This window comes from Musca autumnalis, unplaced genomic scaffold (genome assembly GCF_047663935.1).
Source record: "Musca autumnalis isolate F117 unplaced genomic scaffold, ASM4766393v1 scaffold_2, whole genome shotgun sequence".
In the NCBI taxonomy this organism is placed as follows: Eukaryota; Metazoa; Arthropoda; class Insecta; order Diptera; family Muscidae; genus Musca; species Musca autumnalis.
Window position 1 is genome coordinate 252,791,037 of NW_027411755.1, and position 25,416 is coordinate 252,816,452.

Genomic DNA, 25,416 nt, shown 5'->3' on the forward strand with positions numbered 1-25,416 from the left:
CACAGATCCACTGGAGTTAGATGAGTAGGTTTGGCTGGGCAGTTGAAAAGGTGTTTTGTGTCGTGCGGGCCCCTGCCGCATACTGCATACAGATGTCTTGCACGTAGCGGTCGATTTCCGCCCAATAAGAATTTAGTCGACTTCAATATCCCGAGCGTAGTTGAGCCAAAACTACTCTAGTTTGTCGTGGTAGCTGACGCTCCTCAGCTGCAATAGATGGGGGATGTATTTCGAGGACTTTATTTACACTATAATTGTTTAAGGCCTTGGCAACTGCATCCGTGTGAATACTGTTTAAACCTGCTTGATATGCTTCTTGATCTAGGGGTTCTCTCCTGTATCGTTGGACCTCTCCCTCTCGAGCATGAATATCCTTCCTGATATGCCTGAATGTGTCGGGCCTACCCACAAGATGGTGATTGGGATGGCTCACACGATAACATCCAAGCAGGTATTGCAACGACAGCATCTCATTGTGTTGCTTTACAGGAAGAATTTTTGCCTCCTCATGTAGATGGTCCAATGAAGATTTGAGGAGGCAACCTGTCGCTGTTCTCAGGGCGGCATTCTGGCAAGTTTGAATCTTTTTCCAGTTCGTATCACACAATCTCGGGGACCAGACTGGAGCCGCATAGCTTACCACAGACCGACCTATCGCGTTATATGTGGTCAACAAGGTTTCTTTATCTGCATCCCAAGTGCTGCCGGCAAGGGACTTGAGGACATTGTTCCTACTTTTCCACTTGTCGCAGATAGCTGTGGCGTGTGCACACGACGTGAATGTAGTGTCGAATGTGACCCCTAAAATTTTAAGGCAGTTTGTGGTCGGAATTCTGCTACCGTCGACCACGACATTCAATTCTCTTCCAAACTGCGCTGCCCATGTGGTGAACATAGTGGCTGTTGATTTTGTGGCGGAAATCTGCATATCCCTCGAATGGAAAAAGGTGGTAAGATCGGTTAAATAGGTGTTCAGTCTCTCACAGATGACATCAGGGAAGGTACCCGTCGCCAGGATCGTGCAATCATCCGCATACGTTACGATCTCGATGACGTCTGGAGGGGGCGGAATTCAGGAGAGGTGGAGGTTAAACAGTTTCTGGAGATATCACCCACCTTTTGGAACACCCTGTTTCACTCTACGGGGTTTGGACTTCTTGTTCCTGAATTCCACGTACGACTGGCGTCCACACATATAATTGACTATCCAACGTTTCAAGCTTGGCCGAAGGGTTGTCTGCTCAATGTCCTCAAACAGCGTGGAGTGCCTGACTGTATCAAAGGCTTTTGATAAGTCAAGCGCCACCATCACTGTTCTATTGCATGGTCGTCTCTGGTTGAGTCCTTGACAAATGTATATGTGCTTACGGAATCCATGCTGATGATCGGCAACTTGATAGCTATTTCTGATACTGGGGAGGACTAAGGCCTCAAGGGTCTTTGCTCTGGGCGACAAAAGCCAAATCGGCCTGTACGATTCACTTTTGCTGGCATCCTTGCCAGGCTTCCGTAGTGGGACCTCCCTGTCCATTTTCCAGACTTCAGGAACAATGAGGGTGGATAGCGACAAGTTGAGAACTTTAGTGAGATACTCCACTCCCGGCTGATCCAGCTGCTTCAGCATTACCATGGAGATTCCATCAGGGCCCAACGCTTTGGGTGATTTAGCGTTCCTGATGACAGTGGCAACATCATCCATTGTAAACTGTGGTGGTTCATCCTCGGCAGGAAGAGATCTAATGCGACGTAATACTCTTCTCTTCGCCCTGTCACTGTCGGGCTGTTCGACAAACTGTCGATTGAAATAACTTGCGCACCTCTTCGGGTCAGTCAACGTAACGTCGCCAAACGTGACTGAGGTCCTATCTTCCCTTCTTCCAGGGTTCGCGAGTGACTTTACCGTTGCCCACAATTCACCTATACCGGCTCCAATGTTGCAATTCTTCAGATGATTTAACCACTCGTTCCGCTTATGCTCGCCGACCAGCCTGTTAACTTCCAGTGTCAGCTCCCTGACTCTGGAGTCATTGCGGTTAGTTCGACGAAGCTCACCACGCTCATTCCCGTCGCCTCTGCTGGGAAGTTTGGTCTTACTTCGGGTATTCGACCAGCAGGGATATGGCGAGCGGCTGCAGCAGTGATGATGTCTCGAAACGTCATTTCCGCTACCCGAACATCAGATCGATTGGGCAGTTCTCTGAAGCGGAGATTGGTGAACTCTCTGAAACCCGGCCAATCAGCTTTCTTATGATTGACGAAAGTGCGGCGTTCAGAGGTAATGAAATCGGGTGGTCTGCTAATGGAGGCGCTATGGGGACAAGGCCTGATACAAGGGAAATGACGGGTTGCCAGGTAACGTCATTTTCCATTGCAATTAAATTGCAAAAAGGATGCATTTTCCGGGATTGGGACAACAACGGCTGGTGTTAATGGCTGCATGTGCGGTTGTTGTCGAGGAGACTGCGGGGGAGTCTCAAAATCAGACGACGAGGGAGTTTCGTAATCCGATGACGACTCACTGGGGACTGTATCCACACAGCATGCAGCAACATAGTCCCTGTCGTAGTCCCTCACGTGGACAAGTCCAGAGCAACCCCTTAGATGCACCCACTCCTGATATCTATTGCATCTCACCGAAGGCTGGATGTGGGTGAAGATGCGGATGTGACACAAATATATTGGTCCTGGGTTTTCCTCCTTCCCGGCACGGACCAAACGAATTCGGAGCAGGCATTCCGGGATATGCTGCTCCCAACACAAATACAAACATATGTACACTGACGTGGCAGCCGCTGGGCGGAACGATGATGTTGTGTAGTTCCGGGTCAATCCGGTACGAAAGAACCCGCTGCCGTTGGATTTCGAATAGTTTGACCGATATGACTTATCTGCGAGCTTTAACTAAGATTGGACAAAATATTACAAAGTTAAAATTTTGGACCGAATCGGCAGATCCGTTCGAGAGTTATCTTTCAGGCTATTTTCTCAGGAAGTCGTATGAAGGGCAGTGAATACAAGTTGCTACAACAAAAATCAAAGCGATTCGAGAGCAGGTCCTAAACCGAACTTTTCCGAAATTTTGTGTGGGAGGTACTCGAAGGATTGGACCGATTGAGTCCATATTGGAACCTAATCTAAGACTGGTAGGAGTTTCACGATGTGTAAAGTATGGACCAAATCGGTTACTGCCTTCAAGAGTTATGTTGCCCACAAATTTTCCGAAAATTTTTGAACTTTTGTGGGGGAGGTGCCGGAAGTAGTGGACCGATATAACCCATCTTCGAACTTAAACTAAGTTCGAACAAAATATTACGAAAGCCAAATTTTGGACCGAATCGGTTGATCCGTTCGAGAGTTATTGTGCGCTCCAGCCAGACAGACAGACGGAGATGACTAAATCAACACCCAATTGTCTGAAACGGATTTCGTCCAAACATACTTGGTGTCTAAAACCATTTCGATGAGACACATTTTGCCCGTATGAACGTGTATATAGCCTCGTTAGCATAAATGCTGAGGGTATAATTATATACGATCAAATCAAAAATTTCAGTAACAGCTTTTCTGGGCTGATAATAGTTTTTGTAAAAATTCTAGATTGGGTGACGTAGGGGATGAATGATACCAAGCAACGGTCTTGACCGGCTTTAACATGGCAAAGCCCAGGATTTATCTTGGTCCCTCTTTCATCTCAAGTGGACACTGACCTCCCCGTGGTGTCACCTGGGGAACTGCCTTTAACACCCGTTAAAGGTAGTGAGCTAACATGTGCCGCGCGTTCACCCATAAGAACGTTAAAAACTTGGGTTTGGGCGTCGGGTTACTAACCCTCCCCTAGAAAACACAGCCTACTATGAAAAAACGAAAGAAAAGAAAAACAAACCCCTCTAAAGTTGACGAACCCCGCAAACGTTTTAAGGACCATGATCTGCGAATCTGCACCTGGAATGTTCGCACTCTTTATAGAGAAGGTGCAGTCTTCGCATTGGCAGACGTACTTGAAAAGTACAAGGCCGATATTACTGCCATACAGGAAATACGATGGATTGGGAAAGGCGTCACAACAACACCTAAAGGTGTCGGGAAATTCAGTCTCCACAGTGAAACATCTGACAATGGTATGAGGCTGATAGACTTTGCAGCTGCAAAAAACATGGTAGTTAGCAGTACCAGAGTTAATCATCTCGATATTTATAAGGTCACCTGGCTGTCACCAGATCAAAGAACAAATTGATTATGTTGCGATAGATGGAAGACATTCATCCAGCGTGTTGGATGTACGATCGTTCCGAGGCGCAAACATTGATTCGGACCACTACCTTGTTGCAGCAATGGTACGTACCCGTCTAAACGTTGCAAATAAAGCACGAACAGACACAACGCGGAAGTTGGACATCGATAGGCTGCAAACACAACAGATAGCCACAGCATATTCCACTCAACTAGCCCAATTGCTTAACGCGAGCACTCCTTGTCCCAATAACATAACAACACAATGGCAACATATTGCCCACTCCATGCAAACAGCCGCAAAATCCATACTTGGATTCCAGAGACCTCCACAAAGGAATTCATGGTATGACCAGGAGTGTCGTGCTGCTACCGAAGAGAAAAATGCGGCATATAGAGCTACTTTACAATCAGTAGCAACGCGTAGCGCACGAGAGAGATATCGGGAGAAAAGGAGAGAAGAGAAACGTCTTTTCCGAAAGAAAAAGAGAGAAATGGTAAAGCGGGAGTGTGAAAAAATCGAGATGTACAGGAGCCAGAATGAAGTCCGAAAATTCTACCAAAGAGTGAAACATCAAACAGATGGCTTTGGTACAGGCACATCCTCCTGTAGAGACCAGCAAGGTAATCTGGTAACAGATACAGATAGCGTGCTCAGGATATGGAAGGAACATTTCTCCAATCTGCTGGTATCCAATAGTAGCGAAGACGATGATACCACAGATCCAATACCAGAAGATGGTATAGAATGTATACCGCCCGGCCAAGATGAGGTAAAAACAGCAATCAACCGGCTGAAGAATAATAAAGCAGCAGGAGCCGATGGCTTACCAGCCGAGCTGTTCAAAACCGGAGGCGACACGTTGATAAGGTGTATTCATCAGCTAGTTAGCACCATCTGACAGAAAGAACGAGTACCCGACGATTGGAACCTGAGTATCCTGTGTCCCGTCCACAAGAAAGGAGATAAGACTGTATGCTCGAACTATAGGGGCATAAGTCTTCTCCCTATTACCTACAAGATAGTGACAGGGATATTGTGCGAACGACTAAAGACTATGGTCAATGAAATAATTGGTCCATACCAATGCGGCTTTAGACCTGGCAAGTCCACCATTGACCAAATATTTACCTTGCGGCAAATCCTGGAGAAGACCCAAGAGATGCAGATCGACAACTACCACCTTTTTGTCGATTATAAAGCAGCCTGCGACAGCCCGCTATGTTCAAAGGTATTCCAAGCCATGTCTGAATTTGGTATCCCCGCAAAGCTCATTCGGTTTTGTAAAATGGCTCTAACTGACACAAGATCTTCAGTTAAAATAGGAAAGAACCTATCCGAAGAGTTTTGTACCAAAAGAGGTTTCAGACAAGGAGACAGCCTTTCGTGTGATCTTTTCAACATCCTGCTAGAAAAGGTTATACAAGAGGCAAAGGTTAAAAAACTGACACAATCTACAACAATAGCCACATGTTACTTGGTTATGCTGATCATATAGACATTATGGGACGATCAGTAAAATAAGTAACCGAAACCTTTATGAAGGTCGAAGGAGAATCTGCTAAGGTGGGTATGGCGGTAAATGGCAAGGAGACCAAATTGATGGTGTCGACGCGCAATGCGTCCATTGAGCTCGGACCAACTGTTGAAGTTGGTTCCTATAATTTTGAGGTAGTAAAAGACTTTGTCTACCTCGGCACCACCGTAAACACAACTAACGACATCAGTAGTGAGATTCTGTAACTCATTTTTGCTGTTATCGATAATTGTCGGTAAAATTAAAATGCTTATAATTTCGATAATTAACGAAATTTTTCGGTAAGTTAACGATGAATAAAAAGTAGTCGCTAGCCTCTACCGATACAAACAGTGATTCCAACTTTTCTTTATGTTTTTAGTCATAATTTTGCGATTTAATTTTACCGATTTTTGTCGATAACAGCAAAAATGAGATACATAATCCCACTACAGTTGTGAAATAAAAAGAAGAGTTGTATTGGCCAACAGATGCTACTTTGGCTTAAGTAAGCACTTCAAAAACAAAGCCATGACTCGTCAAACAACAATAACGCTTTACAAAACACTGATACTACCCGTGCTGATGTATGATTCCGAAGCCTGGGTACTTGCGCAAGCAAATAAGGCAGTGCTTGGCGCGTTTGAGAAAAAAATTCTTCGAAAGATCTACGGACCAATCTACGTTGACGGTGAATATCGACGTCGTATGAACCACGAGCTGTATCTGCTATACAACGACATCAATATAGTTAAACGTGTCGAGATGCAGCGATTGCGTTGGCTAGGCCATATAATAAGAATGAGCGAGGATGTACCCGCTAAACAGACAGACAGACAGACATAGCTACTAAGTAGTAGTGTTGGGCAATCTCGTTCATTGAGCGGATCGATCTTTTTCATTCCGTTCACCAAAAAGATCCGGGTCGTTCACTTCGTTCGTTGGCTCTTTTTCATACAATAAAACATTTTAGTCCACCATTTTCTTTTTAATATAGTTCATGCCCAGCAAACCAACTGTCGGATGTCCGACACGTCTGAACAATTTCGGAAGCAACGTCGTTCAGATTTCGTTCCGATTTCTAAACGATTTTTCGGAGTGGAAATAGTTCAGATTTTGTACCGATTTCGGAACGAATGTCGGAAAGAAATTTTCTTTCCGAATTTCCCAAGGATTTTCTTCAGATTTCGTTACGAAATCGGATCGAAATCGATGCGATGTCGCTCCGGCATTTCGTTCCGAAATTATGTCAACCACTTCATACAACTTTCGTTAAGATATCGTTACGATTTCGGATCAGACATCGGACATATCGTCCGAATTTTATTCCGATTTCGTTAAGATGTCGGTACGATTGGTTTGCTGGGTGGTTACTCTTCTCTACATTGATTGTTTGTGTGTGTGTCAGTTTGTGATGCTTGTGTGTTTGTTTGTTTGTGTGCAAAAAATGGTGGTTGTTTTCTGATCGTGGGGGTGGTGTTTTTGAGTATGAAAGAAAGAAGCAAAAAGAACCAGAGAAGCTAAAATAACTAGATGAACGATATGATCTACTGAACAACATGAGCTACTGAACGATATCAGCTAACGCAGCTTGTGTAATTTTGTAAGCAGCAATGTCTTGGCCATCAGGGATCTAAATAAACGACATAAACGAATGTGCTGGATACGGATCCGTTCGTTCTTTTCACGGAATCGTTCCTTGGAACCGGTTCGTTCATGAACGACACAACTCTACTAAGTAGTACTATAAGAAACCGTTATTTGGTAGCGTGTATAAACTGATTAAAAGATGTCTGAAAATTCTTCATATAGGAAAATTTTGCAGGCCCCTTTATTTAAAACGCCTTTAAACCACCTCACCTGTCAACATTCTCACAAAACGATAATGCAAGTGATTCGTTTTAACTTGGTTCATATTTGTATGGATGGATTTCTTAGTTGTTGCTGCTGCGGCTGCTGCTAATGATGATGGTGGGTAAAAAAACAAATCGACCAACCAACAGACAGACAGATCCAAACTCAGAAGCAAACCAATGGCATAAATGATTCACTTCTGTTTTGTTTTTAAGCCGAACCAAAACAATGCCTAAACAAAACAATTCGCTTGTTTCTATTAGACGGCGTTAGATGGATATTTAAATGAGAAAATACCCAGATATGTATATAAATACATATGTATGTATGTATGTATGTATGTATGTATATCTATGCATAGCTAGACTACAAATTTGGCATACAAATACACCTATATCCATATAGCCGCCGCAACTACATATCACATCACAAAAAAGAAAACACTTGTTACAGCGAACAAAGTTTGCAAAAAAGACAACAAAAAATATTCCACCAAAAATTACTTTAGATTCTCGTCATACATCATTACCATCATTATTTTTGTGTTTTTCTTTTATTTAATTTGTTGTTGTTTGTTTTTTGTTTATAATTTATTATTTTAGTTGTTGTATTTGGGAAAATTCTAGAATTTTGAGTTTAAACCAAGTTTTTGTACAATAATTGTTTATAAACAAAGTTGCTAATTGAAATGTTGTTAGGTAGCATGTTGCTGGTGGCGTTGCATACAACATATTGAATATATGGCTTGCATGATTTTTTTATTTTATCCACAATGGTATTGTATTTTTTTGTCTTGCGTGATAAGAAGTATGACTATTGATTTAAATTTCATTAAAAACTTCCTTCTCAAAGCTACATTGCTTTGGTTGGTGTTAGCCAAGCGGAAGAAATGCGGTCAAAGATTCGAGAAGTTGTTGAAGGTGTAGTTGCTATTTATTGACACATGCATTGGTTTCTGTAGCACTGAGCCATTCAATTTCAAGCCTGCTTCTAAGGATGCTTTGTTTACCTAATCCCTAAATTATTTCCAAGATATCGTTTTTATATTTTAGATATCCTTAGGATATTACTCTAAGTTAACAGATGCTTACATACCGATTAATTTCCATTTTCTTTGGCATTCCAGTACTGTCAGCTTTTTTCGAAATATTTTAGCTATTCCGTAACTCAGTTTTAAGCCGTCAGTAGTGGTAGGTAGTTATGTGCAACATTGTGTGCTGGAAGATGTTGCTTCTAAAGTTTTAATATGACCATTCCATCAATTCATGTCCACTTAGTGAGACTAGTTTGTGGCTACCTGTTTGTTGATGGATTTCCATAGTCATTATCATTGACAGTTTGGCATATTTTCCATTCGTCATTGAATCATAAAAATTTTGCAAGTTATTTTAATTGTTGGTTTTGTATTTTGTCATCATAAATAGGCGATATTCTAAAGTTTTTCCATTCACAATTGACCAGGAAACGTGCTGAAATCTTTTTTATGTTTGCCAGTGAGAGCGATTTGATGAATTGAATTTCAGTTGTTTTTCTCTTTCGAGATGAGCTGAATGATCAGAAGATTTTTGTAAATGAACAAGTAAGAAAGTATCAGTCAGATGTGCCGACAGCAATATACCCGTAGTTCTCGGACTTAACGAAAAGAAGTAAACACTTGGAACTTCTGACGTACATATATAGGATTATTTGAGTTTATGAGCCAATTTCTCGGGTGACGTAGGGGATGGAAGATACCAAGGAACGGTCCTAACCGGTTTTATCATGGCAAAGCCCAGGATTTATCTTGGTCCCTCTTTCATCTCAAGTGGACACTAGGGTTATGACTTTTTTACAACCTCATATCCCTGTATCATAACGTGATCAGTTTTGCCATAAGATTACATAAAATCTTAATTATAAGGTGATTCGGTGAAAAAACCTCACGCACAAAATGATTTTAAAATTTGAATTTATCCAAATTATGGACAATTTTTTGAAGTCACTGAAAACAGAATATGTATAATTGAAAATAAACTTTAGAGCCACATGAGATAATTAAAAAGACATAAAATTTATTTCTCGCTATTTTTCTTCAATTCTGAGAATCGTAAAAATGTCGTAAACGCTTTTATTCAAAAATATAATTTTTTAACAAAAAACAAAAAAATTAAAATTTTTTCAAAGTGACTTTTTTCGCGACTTTTTTAATATTTGAATGAAATAAACGTTATTATAGTTATTAGTAGGCTTATATTTATTCATTCGTGCAAAAAAATAATTTTTTGAAAAAACAAATTTTTTTTCATTTCATATATTTTTTCAAAAATTTATTTTTTTTTAAATCAATTTGTGCGTGAACTTTTTTATATTTCAATGGAATAAACGATAGCATAGTGATTAATAGGCAAAAAATCATTCATCCCTGCTACAGGAAATCATGGAAAAATGTCAAAAAGTCATAACCCTAGTGGACACTGACCTCCCCGTGGTGTCACCGTGGGAACTGCCTTTAACACCCGGTAGAGGTAATGAGCTAAAATGTGCCGCGCGTTCACCCATAAGAACGTTAAAAACTTGGGTTTGGGCGTCGGGTTAGTAACCCTCCCCTAAAAAAAAACAGCCTACTATGAAAAAACGAAAGAAAAGCAAAACAAACGCCTCTAAAGTTGACAAACCCCGCAAACGTTTTAAGGACCATGATCTGCGAATCTGCACCTGGAATGTTCGCACTCTTTATAGAGAAGGTGCAGTTTACGCATTGGCAGATGTACTTGAAAAGTACAAGGCCGACATTACTGCCAAACAGGAAATACGATGGAACGGGAAAGGCGTCACAACAACACCTAAAAGTGACGCCCAGTATTATAGCTGCCAATGACACAAAGCATGACTTTGGTTGCGGATTTGTAGCTGGTCTCCAGCTTCACCCCAGTGAATGAAAGACTCGCTGCAATTTGAATAAAAGCAAAATTTTTCAACATCAGCGGTATTTGCGCTCATGCTCCCACTGAAGACAAGGACGAACAGACCAAAGATATATTTTATGAGCGTTTAGAAGAAACATATGACCGTCGCCCTGACCATGACATTAAAATTATTCCAGGCATTTTTAATGCCAAAATTGGAAAGGAAAATATTTTTGACTCAAGAGTCGGAAAATACAGTCTCCGCAATGAAACATCTGATGATTTTTCAAGCCTGTTGGTATCCAGCGAAGACGACGAAGATACCACAGATCCAGTCCCAGAAGATGGTATTAAATGTATACCGCCCATCCAAGATGAGGTAAAGACAGCAATAAACCGGCTGAAGAATAATAAGGCAGCAGGATGGCTTACCAGCCGAGCTGTTCAAAACCGGAGGCGACACGCTGATAAGGTGTAGTCATCAGCTAGTTAGCACCATCTGGCAGAAAGAACGCGTACCCGACGATTGGACGAAAGGAGATAAGACTGTATGCTCTAACTATAGGGGCATAAGTCTACTCCCGATTGCCTACAAGATCGTGTCAGGGATATTGTACGAACGACTAAAGCCTATGGTCAACGAGATAATTGGGCCATACCAATGCGGCTTTAGACCTGGCAAGTCCACCATTGACCAGATACTTACCCTGCGGCAAATCCTGGAGAAGACCCAAGAGATGCAGATCGACAACTACCACCTCTTTGTCGATTATAAAGCAGTCTTCGACAGCCCACTACGTTCAAAGGTATTCCAGGCCATGTCTGAATTTGGTATCCCCGCAAAGCTCATCCGGCTTTGTAAAATGACTTTAACTGACACGAGGTCCTCAGTTAAAAGAGTTTAGTACCAAAATAGGTTTCCGACCAGGAGACAACCTTTCGTGTGATCTCTTCAACATCCTGCTGGAAAAGGTTATTCGAGAGGCAAACGTCAAAAGAAGTGGCACAGTCTACACCAATAGCCACATGTTACTTTCTTATGCTGATGATATAGACATCATGGGACGATCAGTAAAAGAAGTAACCGAAACCTTTATGAAGGTCGAAGGAGAATCTGCTAAAGTGGGTCTGACGGTAAACGGCGGGAAGACTAAGTTGATGGTGTCGACGCGCAATGCGTCCATAGATATCGGGCCAACTGTTGACGTTGGTTCCTATAATTTTGAGGTAGTAAAAGACTTCTTATACCTCGGCACCGCCGTAAATACAACTAACGACATCAGTTGTGAAATAAAAAGAAGAATTGTATTGGCCAACAGATGCTACTTTGGCTTAAGTAAGTACTTCAACTCGTCAAACAAAAATAACGCTTTACAAAACACTGATACTACCCGTGCTGATGTATGGTTCCGAAGCCTGGGTACTTGCGCAAGTAAACATGGCAGTGCTTGGTGTGTTTGAGAGAAAAATTCTTCGAAAGATCTACGGACCAATCTGCGTTGACGGTGAATATCGACGTCGCATGAACCGAGCTGTATCTGCTATACAACGACATCAATATAGTTAAACGTATTGAGATGCAACGATAGCGTTGGCTAGGCCATATCATAAGAATGAGCGATGATGAACCCGTTAAAAAGGCGTATAAATATGAGCCGTTTGGCGGTGGACGCAGAATTGGCAGGCCAAAGAATAGATGGCGCAAACAAGTGGATGAAGAGATGACAAGGCGCGGTATTCCAGAAGGAGAAGTAATAGATAGAGAGAAATGGAGATCTTTTCTTAGTTCGGCCTATAGAACAAATGTTCTGTAATGGGCCAGCTAAGTAAGTGTCTAAGTGCAGTTTGGGGTCTGTTCGAAGATCCTTTGAAAATGTTATATTATGGTCCGGTTTAAAGCGATATTATGTTTTCCGTGGACAAGTCCATGCTTCCTGGCATACTGGTCCAAAAGATATACGATGACCACTGAAATGACTAGTGGGTGCGGTATCTATCGAAAATGTATGACTCCCAAAATAAGATCCACTTCCATAATGGACCAAATCGGTCCATTCCTTTAAGTGCCTCCTCCGCAACACTTTTGAATTAATCCACATTTTTTTCGGCAATTTTGAAAAGACTCTAAACACATTCGATCTGTCCGTTACTTTTTTACTTGTTGGATGGTCGTGTTTATACCTTCAGCCTTTAGGCTAACTTTGCTTGCAAAAGTGTGGCTCACCGTAATAACGTTCCGGGCCCCACGCATGTAATCGTATTCAGGCAATTTAGAGCCGATCGTTCTGAAATTTTCATGCAGCTTCTTGTCCTCGCGGCCCCTTATACTAACTACGATACAATTTTTTAGAAGGCAACCCATGGTTATTGATATAACGGCCCCTAAGAAACGTATCAATTCAAAGGACTTATGATCACAGAAATTTACTAATTGAATATCCGATTTGGCACATCGTAACGTTTTTTCCAAACGAACATTAAGTTGCAGAAGATTTATAATGGAATACATCTTCTGTTACTTCCCTCAAGGGTTAAGAATGTTATTTTTCCCACTGTATATGTTACTAATATATCTGATATCTATGGCGATTTTATCTGTCTTTAAGTCCTCCTTTATTGAACTGTTTTCGTGAAGTGGTACTGCGTATTTATCCCATGGTCGACTTCTTTATACCATAACCTTCATTATTTGTCATTACAATTGTAGACCATCGAACAATGCTGCACAAAACACACAATAGGCTTAAAATGTAAGTACCCAATATGGCATCATAATATGCTCTGACAAACACCCCAACCTATCTATCATAACAAATTAAAACACAAATCTTTTTGACATTGGCACCATCATCTCTCGGTACTCAATAGTTTGATGCATTACCATAATTATTCATCTCGCTCCGTACACCGCGGTATTATTTCTTCCGTCATGATATTGATAAAAAATAATTAGTTACTTTTTTATGGGGTTGTTATCTTCAAAGCTCTTCGGCGACATCTTTTGGGGTATTATTAAAATTAGATGTGTTATGTCTTTTTTTATAACTGCCTTTTAACAGCCCCAGTGTGGGCTCGAATAATAATAAAAAAAAGAAACAAACCCCTGGTTTGTTTTATTGCTCATGGCTAACAAATCAACGAAAAATGTCTTCTTTCATTTCCTCAAAAGCAGCAAATAGTTTTAAAAATAACTAAATGCAAAGTATGAAATAATGGATTGCAACAACAAGAAACCATCAACTATAAACAATTAACAAGCAAAAGGCAACAAAAATGCAAAAACTAACAATGAATATCATGTAATTATTATAAAAGTAGCGTAATAAAATAATGCCAATGCAAAATGTCAACAACGATTAAATCATCCAACCAACGAACGAAGAGGGAACATCAGCAGCAAACTACCAGCCAGCAAGTCGGCCCACCAAACACGCACCCACTGAGCTCAGCTGGTGTTCCTCTGCTCTACACTGAAATAAAACTTTCACTAAGCGCCACTTACACCACACCACTGACGTCTGTTGATGGGTTTTGAAAGAATTGGCAAAAATTGTACAGACTAAGCTAATGCCTATCCCCGTTTACGCAGTGGCATTTTAAGGCGATTTCTGGGGAGGAAAGAAACAGCCTAAAGCCACCTTCTATACTTTTTTCAAATAAAATAAAGGAGTCACGGTCTGCTCACTCTGATTTGCAGGGAAGTCTCAGCTTGTTTCTTGCGGGAAGTTTCTCTTTAAAAGTTTTTACCACGCCTCTGTCTAATCCACTGCTTTTTGGAATGTCAATACTGACCCATTAATGTCAGAAAATCCCATCGAAAACACTGAATTTATTGTAATTATTGCAACACATTCTAAGTGCTCCATATCGGGACTTTAATTGACAAGCGGAGGGTTTGCTGAATATTAAATGAAGGCATTCAATATCAAATCTTATTGCGGTATTTTAAAGTGTGAAATATTAGAATAGATCTCTAAAATTCCTGCCATAAACATTTTGATTTTAGAATTCAATTGGTTTTAGGGGGATATCAGGGGGAGTGTTTCAGATGGGTCAACATGTTCGAGTCCCTTGGATCGGTGAATGTGATGTGTGAAAAATGTATAGTAATTCATAAAATGAGAACGGCTAGGCCGATTTCTGTAAAATGTCAGTTATTCGCATTTTCGAGGAGAAGGTCTTTACGGAAGAAAATTTTGGAAAATCCCTCTGGAAAAGTCGGAAAATTGGAAAAATCGAAAATTGAGTTTTTGTATGAAATTTTATTCCTTAATAGCGAGACGAAGTTCGCCGGGTCCGCTAGTTAATTATGTTTCTGTTACCCTAAACATCTCTACAATCATAACAAAAAAATAAGATAAATAATCGAATAATTAAAATGTAACTATTTTCGAAAAGGGAATTAAAAAAGGTAGCAAACAATTGAGGTAAAACGAATACCTCTCAAGGTCATTCACTTGGATATTATCATCTGATATGGTTGGTGTATGTCTGACAAATGATTGAATAGCCAAGATGATGAGGAGGAAGAGACAATAGGCAGTTTGTCGTTTATTGTTTGTTTTGATTTAATTCAAATTTTAATTGAATTTATGATGGACATCTATCCGTCCATCATAATTTCAGGGAGAAGCATCAGCCAGCAAACAACTGATTTGCTCACAATTCAAATACGATTTAATTAAGAATTGCAGTAACGAAGGTTTGATGACTTTTGCGTGACTTTCAAATGGTAAATGGTTTTGTAATCCTATTTTGATAAGTTATAATTATTTATAAAACTTTTTGAAGACATAACTCTTAAACAATAAGTAAATACATGGCCTTCATGTTTTAGGTACATGATCTATATTTGTTTGATATATTACCCTTAAGGGCATATTCCGAGCTGCATATCAAAGAAAGGTCTACAATTGTGGGAATTTTGCACATGTAAATAAACGAAACCACAATTGAAACTATCATCAATATTCAGTATAACCTCTCAAAATTTATGTCAATTGAAATAATTATAAACAAACAAAACTCTTAAGACGGTATAAATAATAACATACTTCAACACACACAAATATAAAATGTGGGTTTTAACATGACCGGTTTTAACATGGCAAAGCCCTGGATTTATCTTGGTCCATCTTTCATCTGAAGTGGACACTGACCTCCCCGTGGTGTCACCTGGGGAACTGCCTTTAACACCCGTTAAAGGTAGTGAGCTAACATGTGCCGCGCGTTCACCCATAAGAACGTTAAAAACTTGGGTTTGGGCGTCGGGTTAGTAACCCTCCCCTAGAAAAAAAAGCCTACTATGAAAAAACGAAAGAAAAGAAAAACAAATCCCCTCTAAAGTTGACAAACCCCGCAAACGTTTCAAGGACCATGATCTGCGAATCTGCACCTGGAATGTTAGCACTCTTTATAGAGAAGGTGCAGTTTACGCATTGGCAGATGCCATACAGGAAATACGATGGAACGGGAAAGGCGTCACAACAACACCTAAAGGTGACGCACTGTATTATAGCTGCCATGACACAAAGCATGAGTTTGGTTGCGGATTTGTAGTTGGTAGGAGGTTAAAACATCTAGTCTCTAGCTTTACCCCAGTGAATGAAAGGCCCGCTGCAATTCGAATAAAAGCTAAATTCTTCAACATCAGCTTTATTTGCGCTCATGCTCCCACTGAAGACAAGGACGAACAGACCAAAGATATATTTTATGAGCGCTTAGAAGAAACTTATGACCGTTGCCCTGCCCATGACATTAAAATTATACTAGGCGATTTTAATGCCAAAATTGGAAAGGAGAATATCTTTGGCCCAACAATCGGGAAATTCAGTCTCCACAGTGAAACATATGACGATGGTATGAAGCTGATAGACTTTGCAGCTGCAACAAACAGGTAGTTAGCAGTACCAGATTTAAGCATCTCCATATTCATAAGGGCACCTGGCTGTCGCCAGATCAAAGAACAAGAAATCAAATTGATCACGTTGTGATAGATGGAAGACATGCATCAAGCGTGTTGGATGTACGATCGTTCCGAGGTGCAAACATAGACTCGGACCACTACCTTGTTGCAGCAAAGGTACGTACCAGATTAAACGTAGCAAATAAAACACGAACATATACAACGCGGAAGTTGGACATCGGTAAGCTGCAAACACAACAGATAGCCACAGCATATTCCACTCAACTAGACCAACTGCTTAATCTAAGCACTTCTCGTCCCGATAACATATCAGGACAATGGCAAAAATTGCCCACTCCATGCAAACAGCCGCAAAATCAGTACTTGAATACCAGAGACCTCAGCCAAGGAATCCATGGTATGACCAGGAGTGTGGTGCTACTACCGATGAGAAAAATGCAGCATATAGAGCTACTTTACAATCAGTAGTAACGCGTAGCGCACGAGAGAGATATCGGGAGAAAAGGAGAGAAGAGAAACGTCTTTTCCGCAGGAAAAAGAGAGAGATGGAAAAGCGGGAGTGTGAACAAATCGAGATGTACAGGAGTCAGAATGAAGTGCAAAAATTCTAACAAAGAGTGAAGCATCAAACTGATGACTTTGGAACTGGCACATTCTCCTGTAGAGGCCAGCAAGGTAATCTGGTAACTGATACAGATAGTGTGTTAAGGATATGGAAAGAGCAAACTGTTGGTATCCAATAGTAGCGAAGTCGAAGAAGATACCACAGATCCAATCCCAGAAGATGGTATTGAATGTATACCACTCGGCCAAGAAGAGGTAATGACAGCAATAAACCGGCTGAAGAATAATAAGGCAGCAGGAGCTGATGGCCTACCAGCTGTTTAAAACCGGAGGCGACACGCTGATAAGGTGTATGCATCAGCTAGTTAGCTCCATCTGGCACGAAGAACGCGTACCCGATGATTGGAACCTAAGCATCCTGTGCCGCGTCCATTGGAAAGGAAATAAGTCTTTATGCTCCAACTATAGTGCTAGAAGTCTTCTCCCTATCGCCTACAAGATAGTGTCAGGGATATTGTGCGAACGACTAAAGTCCATGGTCAACGAAATAATTGGACCATACCAATGCGCGTTTAGACCTGGCAAGTCCACCATTGACCAGATATTTACCCTGCGGCAAATGACTGGAGAAGAACCAAGAGATGCTGATCGACACCACCTACCACCTTTTTGTCGATTATAAAGCAGCCTTCGACAGCCCGCTACGTTCAAAGGTATTCCAAACAATGTCTGAATTTGGTTTCCTCGCAAAGCTCATTCGGCTTTGTAAAATGACTCTAACTGACACAAGATCTTCAGTTAAAATAGGAAAGAACCTCTCCGAAGAGTTTTGTACCAAAAGAGGTTTCAGGCAAGGAGACAGCCTTTCGTGTGACCTATTCAACATTTTGCTGGAAAAGGTAATACGAGAAGCAAATGTCAAAAGAAATGGCACAATTTACACCAATAGTCACATGTTACTTGTTTATGCTGATGACATAGACATCATAGGACGATCAGTAAAAGAAGTAATCGAAACCTTTATGAAGGTCGAAGGAGAATCAGCTAAAGTGGGTCTGGCGGTAAAAGGCGAGAAGACCAATCAGCTACTTTGGCTTAATTAAGTACTTTAAAAACAAAGCCACAAATTGTCAAACAAAAATAACGCTTTACAAAACACTGATACTACCCGTGCTGATGTATGGTTCCGAAGCCTGTGTACTTGCGCAAGCAGTTAAGGCAGTGCTTGGTGTGTTTGAGAGAAAATTTCTTCGAAAGATCTACGGACCGATCTGCGTTGACGGTGAATATCGACGTCGTATGAACCACGAGCTGTATCTGCTATACAACGACATCAATATAGTTAAACGTATCGAGATGCAGCGATTGCGTTGGCTAGGCCATATAATAAGAATGAGCGATGATGAACCCGCTAAAAAGGCGTATAAATTCGAGCCACATGGCGGTGCACGCAGAATAGGCAGGCCAAAGAACAGATGGCGCAAACAAGTGGATGAAGAGATGACAAGGCGCGATATTCCAAAAAGCGAAGCACGAAACAGAGAGAATTGGAGATCTTTTTTTAGTTCGTTCTATGGAACAAATGTTCTGTAATGGGCCAGCTAAGTAAGTAAGTACATTAGGTGCTAAATGGGTCTGATACTTAGTTAATGACAGATTATAAAAAAATATTTATAAATTCGAAACTGACAACAAAAATGATTCATTGAAATGACAACCATTGTAAGAGAGGATTATAGAAGAGCTGGCCAACAAAAAAACGAAAACCAAGTCAAGTGTCAAGACATTTGTTGTTGTAGACCTTAAGACTTTTTTGTTGTTTCTTGGTGTGCTTCCAAGTGTTGGTTTTCAAGATCTCCATCCACTTAATGTCAATTTGAAACAGAAATTGAAACTGAAACCAAAGACAACGGAACAGCCATCACCAAAGAGCAGCTTTGCAAATTAAAAAAAAAAACAAAAATAAATAATAACAACAAACGTAATGATAATGGTAATGGCAACAATAAAAAATTAAATAATATAAGGAGGGGGGAACAAACGTCAAACAAAGCAGATGACTTTGGATGAAAATAAGAGTGAAACATTGTGGCGCATGGCCCGTGTGACAGACAGACAGACAGAAGAAACAAAAACAAAAAACCTTCAATTGAAAAACAGAAGTGACCTTAATTCAATGAAAAAATAAATAATTCATTCATTTAGATGAAAAGAAGTGAAAAAAATAATGGAAAATAATGACACCCTGTTGGCGATTTACTTTGAAAGAAAAAAAAAACAGATCTACAATTGAAATGAAGTACAATAGGGCTATTAGGGTTATTATAAAGATTGTAATCTTCGATACCATTCATCGTTAATGTAATGAACTTTTAATTTTAAGCCACTGGAAATTTGTTATTTTCCCAAAGTTACTTACACCTAATTTATATTTATGGTTCCCTTTAGAACCTAAAGAATACTTCTCACATGAGTCACTAAGCGAAGTGGTCCGAATATCTTTATTAACTCAAACAAAGATGAGGTGTCGAACGTACACACACTTCATTCGAGCGGCAATGCATGCTGTCAACGAGTTCTGCCTAAACAGTCTCCTGAACCACCATTCTCCAACAACCAATGGCAGTGAAAACACTCCTTCCTTAGATCAGTTTAAAAATACGTCTATGCTTTAGCAGAATATCCACCATTGTATTGGTAAAATGTTCACAAAGAAAGGGAAAGGTACCCTAAGTCACCTAAATTATTATTACTTACTTACATAGCTGGCCCATTACAGAACATTTGTTCCATAGACCGTACTAAGAAAAGATCTCCAATTCTCTCTGTTTAGTGCTTCGCTTTTTGGAATACCGCGCCTTGTCATCTCTTCATCCACTTGTTTGCGCCATCTATTCTTTGACCTGCCAATTCTGCGTCCACCTCCATGTGGCTCGAATTTATACGCCAGTTTAGCGGATACATCCTCGCTCATTCTTATTATATGGCCTAGCCAACGCAATCGCTGCATCTCGATACGTTTAACTATATTGATGTCATTGTATAGCAGATACAGCTCGTGGTTCATACGACGTCGATATTCAAACACGCTAAGCACTGCCTTATCTGCTTGCGCAAGTACCCAGGCTTCGGAACCATACATCAGCACGGGTAGTGTCAGTGTTTTGTAAAGCGTTATTTTTGTTTGACGAGTTGTGGATTTGCTTTTAAAGTGCTTACTTAAGCCAAAGTAGCATCTGTTGGCCAATACAATTCTTCTTTTTATTTCACAACTGATGTCGTTTGTTGTGTTTACGGCGGTGCCGAGGTAGACGAAGTCTTTTACTACCTCCAAATTATAGGAACCAACTTCAACAGTTGGTCCGATCTCAATGGACGCATTGCGCGTCGACACCATCAGCTTGGTCTTCTCGCCGTTTACCACCAGACCCACTTTAGTAGATTCTCTTTCGACCTTTATAAAGGTATCGGTTACTTCTTTTACTGATCGTCCCATGATGTCTATATCATCAGCATAAGTCGATATTTACATTAGGCAATTTTCCTTGCGGCAATTGTCAGTTTGTCGGTGAGAGAGGGTCTTAAGAGGCAAAGGGTTACCATATGCCTCACCTCCCTCTTCATCAAACTGACAATTGCCGCAAGGAAAATTGCCTAATATAAATATGGACTAAGCAAGTAACATGTGGCTATCGGTGTAGATTGTGCCACTTCTTTTGACGTTCGCCTCTCATATAACCTTTTCTAGCAGGATGTTGAAAAGATCACACGAAAGGCTGTCTCCTTGCCTGAAACCTCTTTTGGTACAAAACTCTGCGGAGAGGTTCTTTCCTATTTTATCTGAAGATCATGTGTCAGTTAGAGTCATTTTACAAAGACGAATGAGCTTTGCGGGTATACCAAATTCAGACATGGCTTGGAATACCTTTCAACGTAGCGGGCTGTCGAAGGCTGCTTTATAATCGACAAAAAGGTGGTAGGTGTCGATCTGCATCTCTTGGGTCTTCTCCAGGATTTGCCGCAGAGTAAATATCTGGTCAATGGTGGTTTTGCAAGGTCTAAAGCCGCATTGGTATGGTCCAATTATTTCGTTGACCATGGGCTTTAGTCGTTCGCACAATATCCCTGACACTATCTTGTAGGCGATAGGGAGAAGACTTATACCCCTATAGTTGGAGCATAAAGTCTTATCTCCTTTCTTATGGACGGGACACAAGATGCTCAGGTTCCAATCGTCGGGTACGCGTTCTTCCTGCCAGATAGAGCTAACTAGCTGATGCATGCACCTTTTCAGCGTGTCGCCTCCGGTTTTAAACAGCTCGGCTGGTAGGCCATCAGCTCCTGCTGCCTTATTATTGTTCAGCTGGTTTATTGCTGTCTTTACCTCATCTTGGCCGGGTGGTATACATTCAATACCATCTTCTGGGATTGGGTCTGTGGTACCTTCGTCGTCTTCGCTACTATTGGATACCAACAGTTTGGAAAAATGCTCTTTCTATATCCTTAGCACACTATCTGCATCAGTTACCAGATTACCTTGCTGGTCTCTACAGGAGGATGTGACAGTTCCAAAGCCATCAGTTTGATGTTTCACTCTTTGGTAGAATTTTCGGACTTCATTCTGTATCCTGTACATCTCGATTTGTGCACACTGCCGCTTTTCAATCTCTCTCTTTTTCCTGCGGAAAAGACGTTTCTCCTCTCTCCTTTTCCCCCCATACCTCTCTCGTGTGCTACGCGTTGCTATGGATTGTAAAGTAGCCCTATATGCAGCATTTTTCTCTTCGGTACCAGCACGACACCTCCTGGTCATACCATGGATTCCTTGGTGGAGGTCTCTGCTATCCAAGTACTGATTTTGCGGCTGTTTGCATGGAGTGGGCAATGTTTTGCCATTGTCCTGATATGTTATTAGGGCGAGGAGTACTTTGATTATGCATTTGGACCAGTTGAGTGGAATATACTGTGGCTATCTGTTGTGATTGCAGCTTACCGATGTCCAACTTCGGTATTGTGTCTGTTCGCACTTTGTTTGCTACGTTTAATCTGGTTACGTACCTTTGCTGCAACAAGGTAGTGGTCCGAGACTATGTTTGCACCTCGGAACGATCGTACATCCAACACGCTTGATGCATGTCTTCCATCTATCACAACGTGATCAATTTGATTTCTTGTTCTTTGATCTGGCGACAGCCAGGTGCCCTTATGAATATCGAGATGCTTAAATCTGGTACTGCTAACTACCATGTTTTTTTCAGCTGCAAAGTCTATCAGCCTCATACCATTGTCAGATGTTTCACTGTGGAGACTGAATTTCCCCACTGTTGGGCCAAAGATATTCTCCTTTCCAATTTTGGCATTAAAATCGCCTAGAATGATTTTAATGTCATGGGCAGGGCAACGGTCATATGTTTCTTCTAAGCGCTCGTAAAATATATCTTCGGTCTGTCCGTCCTTGTCTTCAGTGGGAGCATGAGTGCAAATAAAGCTGATTGAAGAATTTTGCTTTTAATCGAATTGCAGTGAGTCTTTCATTCACTGGGGTCAAGCTGGAGACCAGATGTTTTAACCTCCGACCAACTACAAATGCGCAACCAAACTCATGCTTTGTGTCATTGGCAGCTATAATACTGGGCGTCACCTTTAGGTGTTGTTGTGACGCCTTTCCCGTTCCATCGTATTTCCTGTATGACAGTAATGTCGGTCTTGTACTTTTCAAGTACATCTGCCAATGCGTAAACTGCACCCTCCCTATAAATATTGCGAATATTCCAGGTGCAGATTCGCAGATCATAGTCCTTAAAACGGTTGCGGGGTTTGTCCACTTTAGAGGTGTTTGTTTTTTTTTTCTTTCGTTTTTCATAGTAGGCGGTTTTTTTTTAGGAGAGGGTTACTAACCCGACGCCCAAACCCAAGTTTTTAACGTTCTTATGGGTGATCGCACGGCTCCTGTTAGCTCATTACCTTTAACGGGTGTTAAAGGCAGTTCCCCAAGTGACACCAAGGGGGAGGTCAGTGTCCACTAGAGATGAAAGAGGGACCAAGATAAATTTTGGGCTTTGCCATGTTAAAGCCGGTCAGCACCGTTCCTTGGTATCTTCCATCCCCTATGTCACGTCATTCCAGAGAGAACAATTCATTAAATTCCCCCATGGAAATGGTGTCAAATTTAATGATAACTTCTTTTTTCACATTTGAAATGTTACAGTTTTTTCTCTACTTCTTGGCGTCAAATTAAATTTTGGTGGCTTTTGTGTTTTTTTTTTTCAATGAAAACATCAAAAACTAATGGCATGTTTAGGGCGTGTATATCAGCAGTTAGATGATGGCCACCAAAAGCGAGCCAGCCGTTAACGAAAATGTAGAGACTCATTCATGGTGGATGACCTTGAAAATAATGTTTCTGTACTTGTAGATGAACACCTGTAGATTAATGAAGTCTTCATGCGTCGTACGCATAGATATGCCGATTCACGCACACTTACAGAGCCAAGCACCATAACGAATTGTCTTAACAAAAAAAAAATGGAAAAACGCAAATTCATTGATTTTGTGGGAAAATAAAAGAAAACAAAAATAAAAACAACAACAATATGGTTTAAAGTAAACATTGCAGCAAAGAAATATGTATGTGACACAAATTGTTGATGGTTATTGTGGTGGAGTTCGAATTGGTGTTGATGGCGGCATTTGTTTGAATCGTAGTTTGTCTCTTAAGTCTTTTGTTTTGCTACACTTATGATCGTGTCATTATTATTACCATTTCAATTAGGGTGTATCTGTGACATGAGCGAAACCAGGTTAAATAATTAAACTAATCATCATCACCCTCACTTAACCAACCGCCTCACCTTCACGCTACCACCATGTTGAGAAGAAACACCACAAAGGGCCAATGAATGAAAACTAATTTTTGAATATTTACTTCCGTTTTCATAGGTTGTGGGGGTATGAACGAACGCATTCATAAACTGTTTAACCGTTTATCCATCATTAATCATTTAAGCAATTATTTGGCGTTAAACTTCAATGAAAACAAAAAAATCTATTAACATTTTTGTTTTCAAAATATTCATAAATAAACAGCAAATAATTTTATCAATTAACCGATTAGTACGCAATTTATTTTAAATGATGTTTAAAACAAGATGCTTTAAACGAAAGAACGCAATTTCAATATTCTCAATGAAAGTATGTTTTGCTAATGCTTTTTTAAATTGCTTCATTTTATAATTGTTCTAGAATGTCGCTCAAGGCAAATTAATTAATTAATGGATGCAGCGTTTTTAGAAAACAGCTGCATTTGTTTGTTAGAAATAATATTCCATTAATTTGTGACACAAAATCAAAGTCAACGTCTGGGTTGGAAAACTCCTTTTGGGGTGAATGGCCTTGGTTAGTATATTAAGAACTAATAGGGGAAATCGCCATCGATCAAGTGGAATGGCAATATCGATGTCTTTGCTCACCCTTGATAAAATATTCAGAACAAAATTTTTCTAGAAATTTCGGATGTCAAAAATCATTTTTATTGTGGTTCAAGATGTGACGACCAAAAATCACCTGGGTTCATTTTTGCCCACACCCACTGAAGTTTCCATACTGAATTGTTTTTCTGTTGTATAAGATAACTTAATCTTGACCTATGTGAGCGAATTTTGTATTCTGAGGCCACATTACAGATAAAGAGAGAGAGAGAGAGATCCGCCGTTATCGCCCAAAAACAACGAGGCAGCAGTCATCACTACCATGTGGTGATGATCACTGGCTGTGTTGTTGGGATGTTCAAATTTGGTAAACAAGTTCCCGTTGCTCCATTACAAACATTTGGTCCCGTTAATCCACCACAGAACACGTGCCTGGCTCCCACTATAAAAGGGCGACCTAACTTAGAACGTGGAACAGTCAGCAACAGACCAGGGGAGCAGCAACATCTTTGAGTGTCCTGCCAACATCCTTGAGTGTCCTGCCGACATCCTTGATTATCCTGCCGACATCCTGGAGTATCCTGCCGACATCATTAAGTATCCTGTCGACATCCCTGAATATCCTCCCGACATCCTTGAATATCCCTTATACTTCCTTGAAGAATCCTCGGACATCCTTGGTAAGTCCTTCCCGTCCTGTGATCATCCTTGATTATCCTCGAAGTAGTGCTTGAGTACTTATTAAGGTCTCTCGCAACCCATAACCCCGTAGTGCTTGAGTACTTATTAAGGTCTCTTGCAACCCATAACCCCGTAGTGCCTGAGTACTTATTAAGGTCTCTCGCAACCCATAACCCCGTAGTGCTTGAGTACTTATTAAGGTCTCTTGCAACCCATAACCCAGTAGTGCCTGAGTACTTATTAAGGTCTCTCGCAACCCATAACCCCGTAGTGCCTGAGTACTTATTAAGGTCTCTCGCAACCCATAACCCCGTAGTGCTTGAGTACTTATT

The 25,416-nt window shown here is 40.8% G+C and overlaps 1 protein-coding gene across 1 annotated transcript in view; it reads right to left on the minus strand.

The window, feature by feature from the left end:
* The window catches only part of LOC141395489 (uncharacterized), a 153,275-nt gene that overhangs the window by 56,278 nt on the left and 71,581 nt on the right, over positions 1 to 25,416 (minus strand). The gene's annotated exons all lie outside the window — the stretch shown is intronic.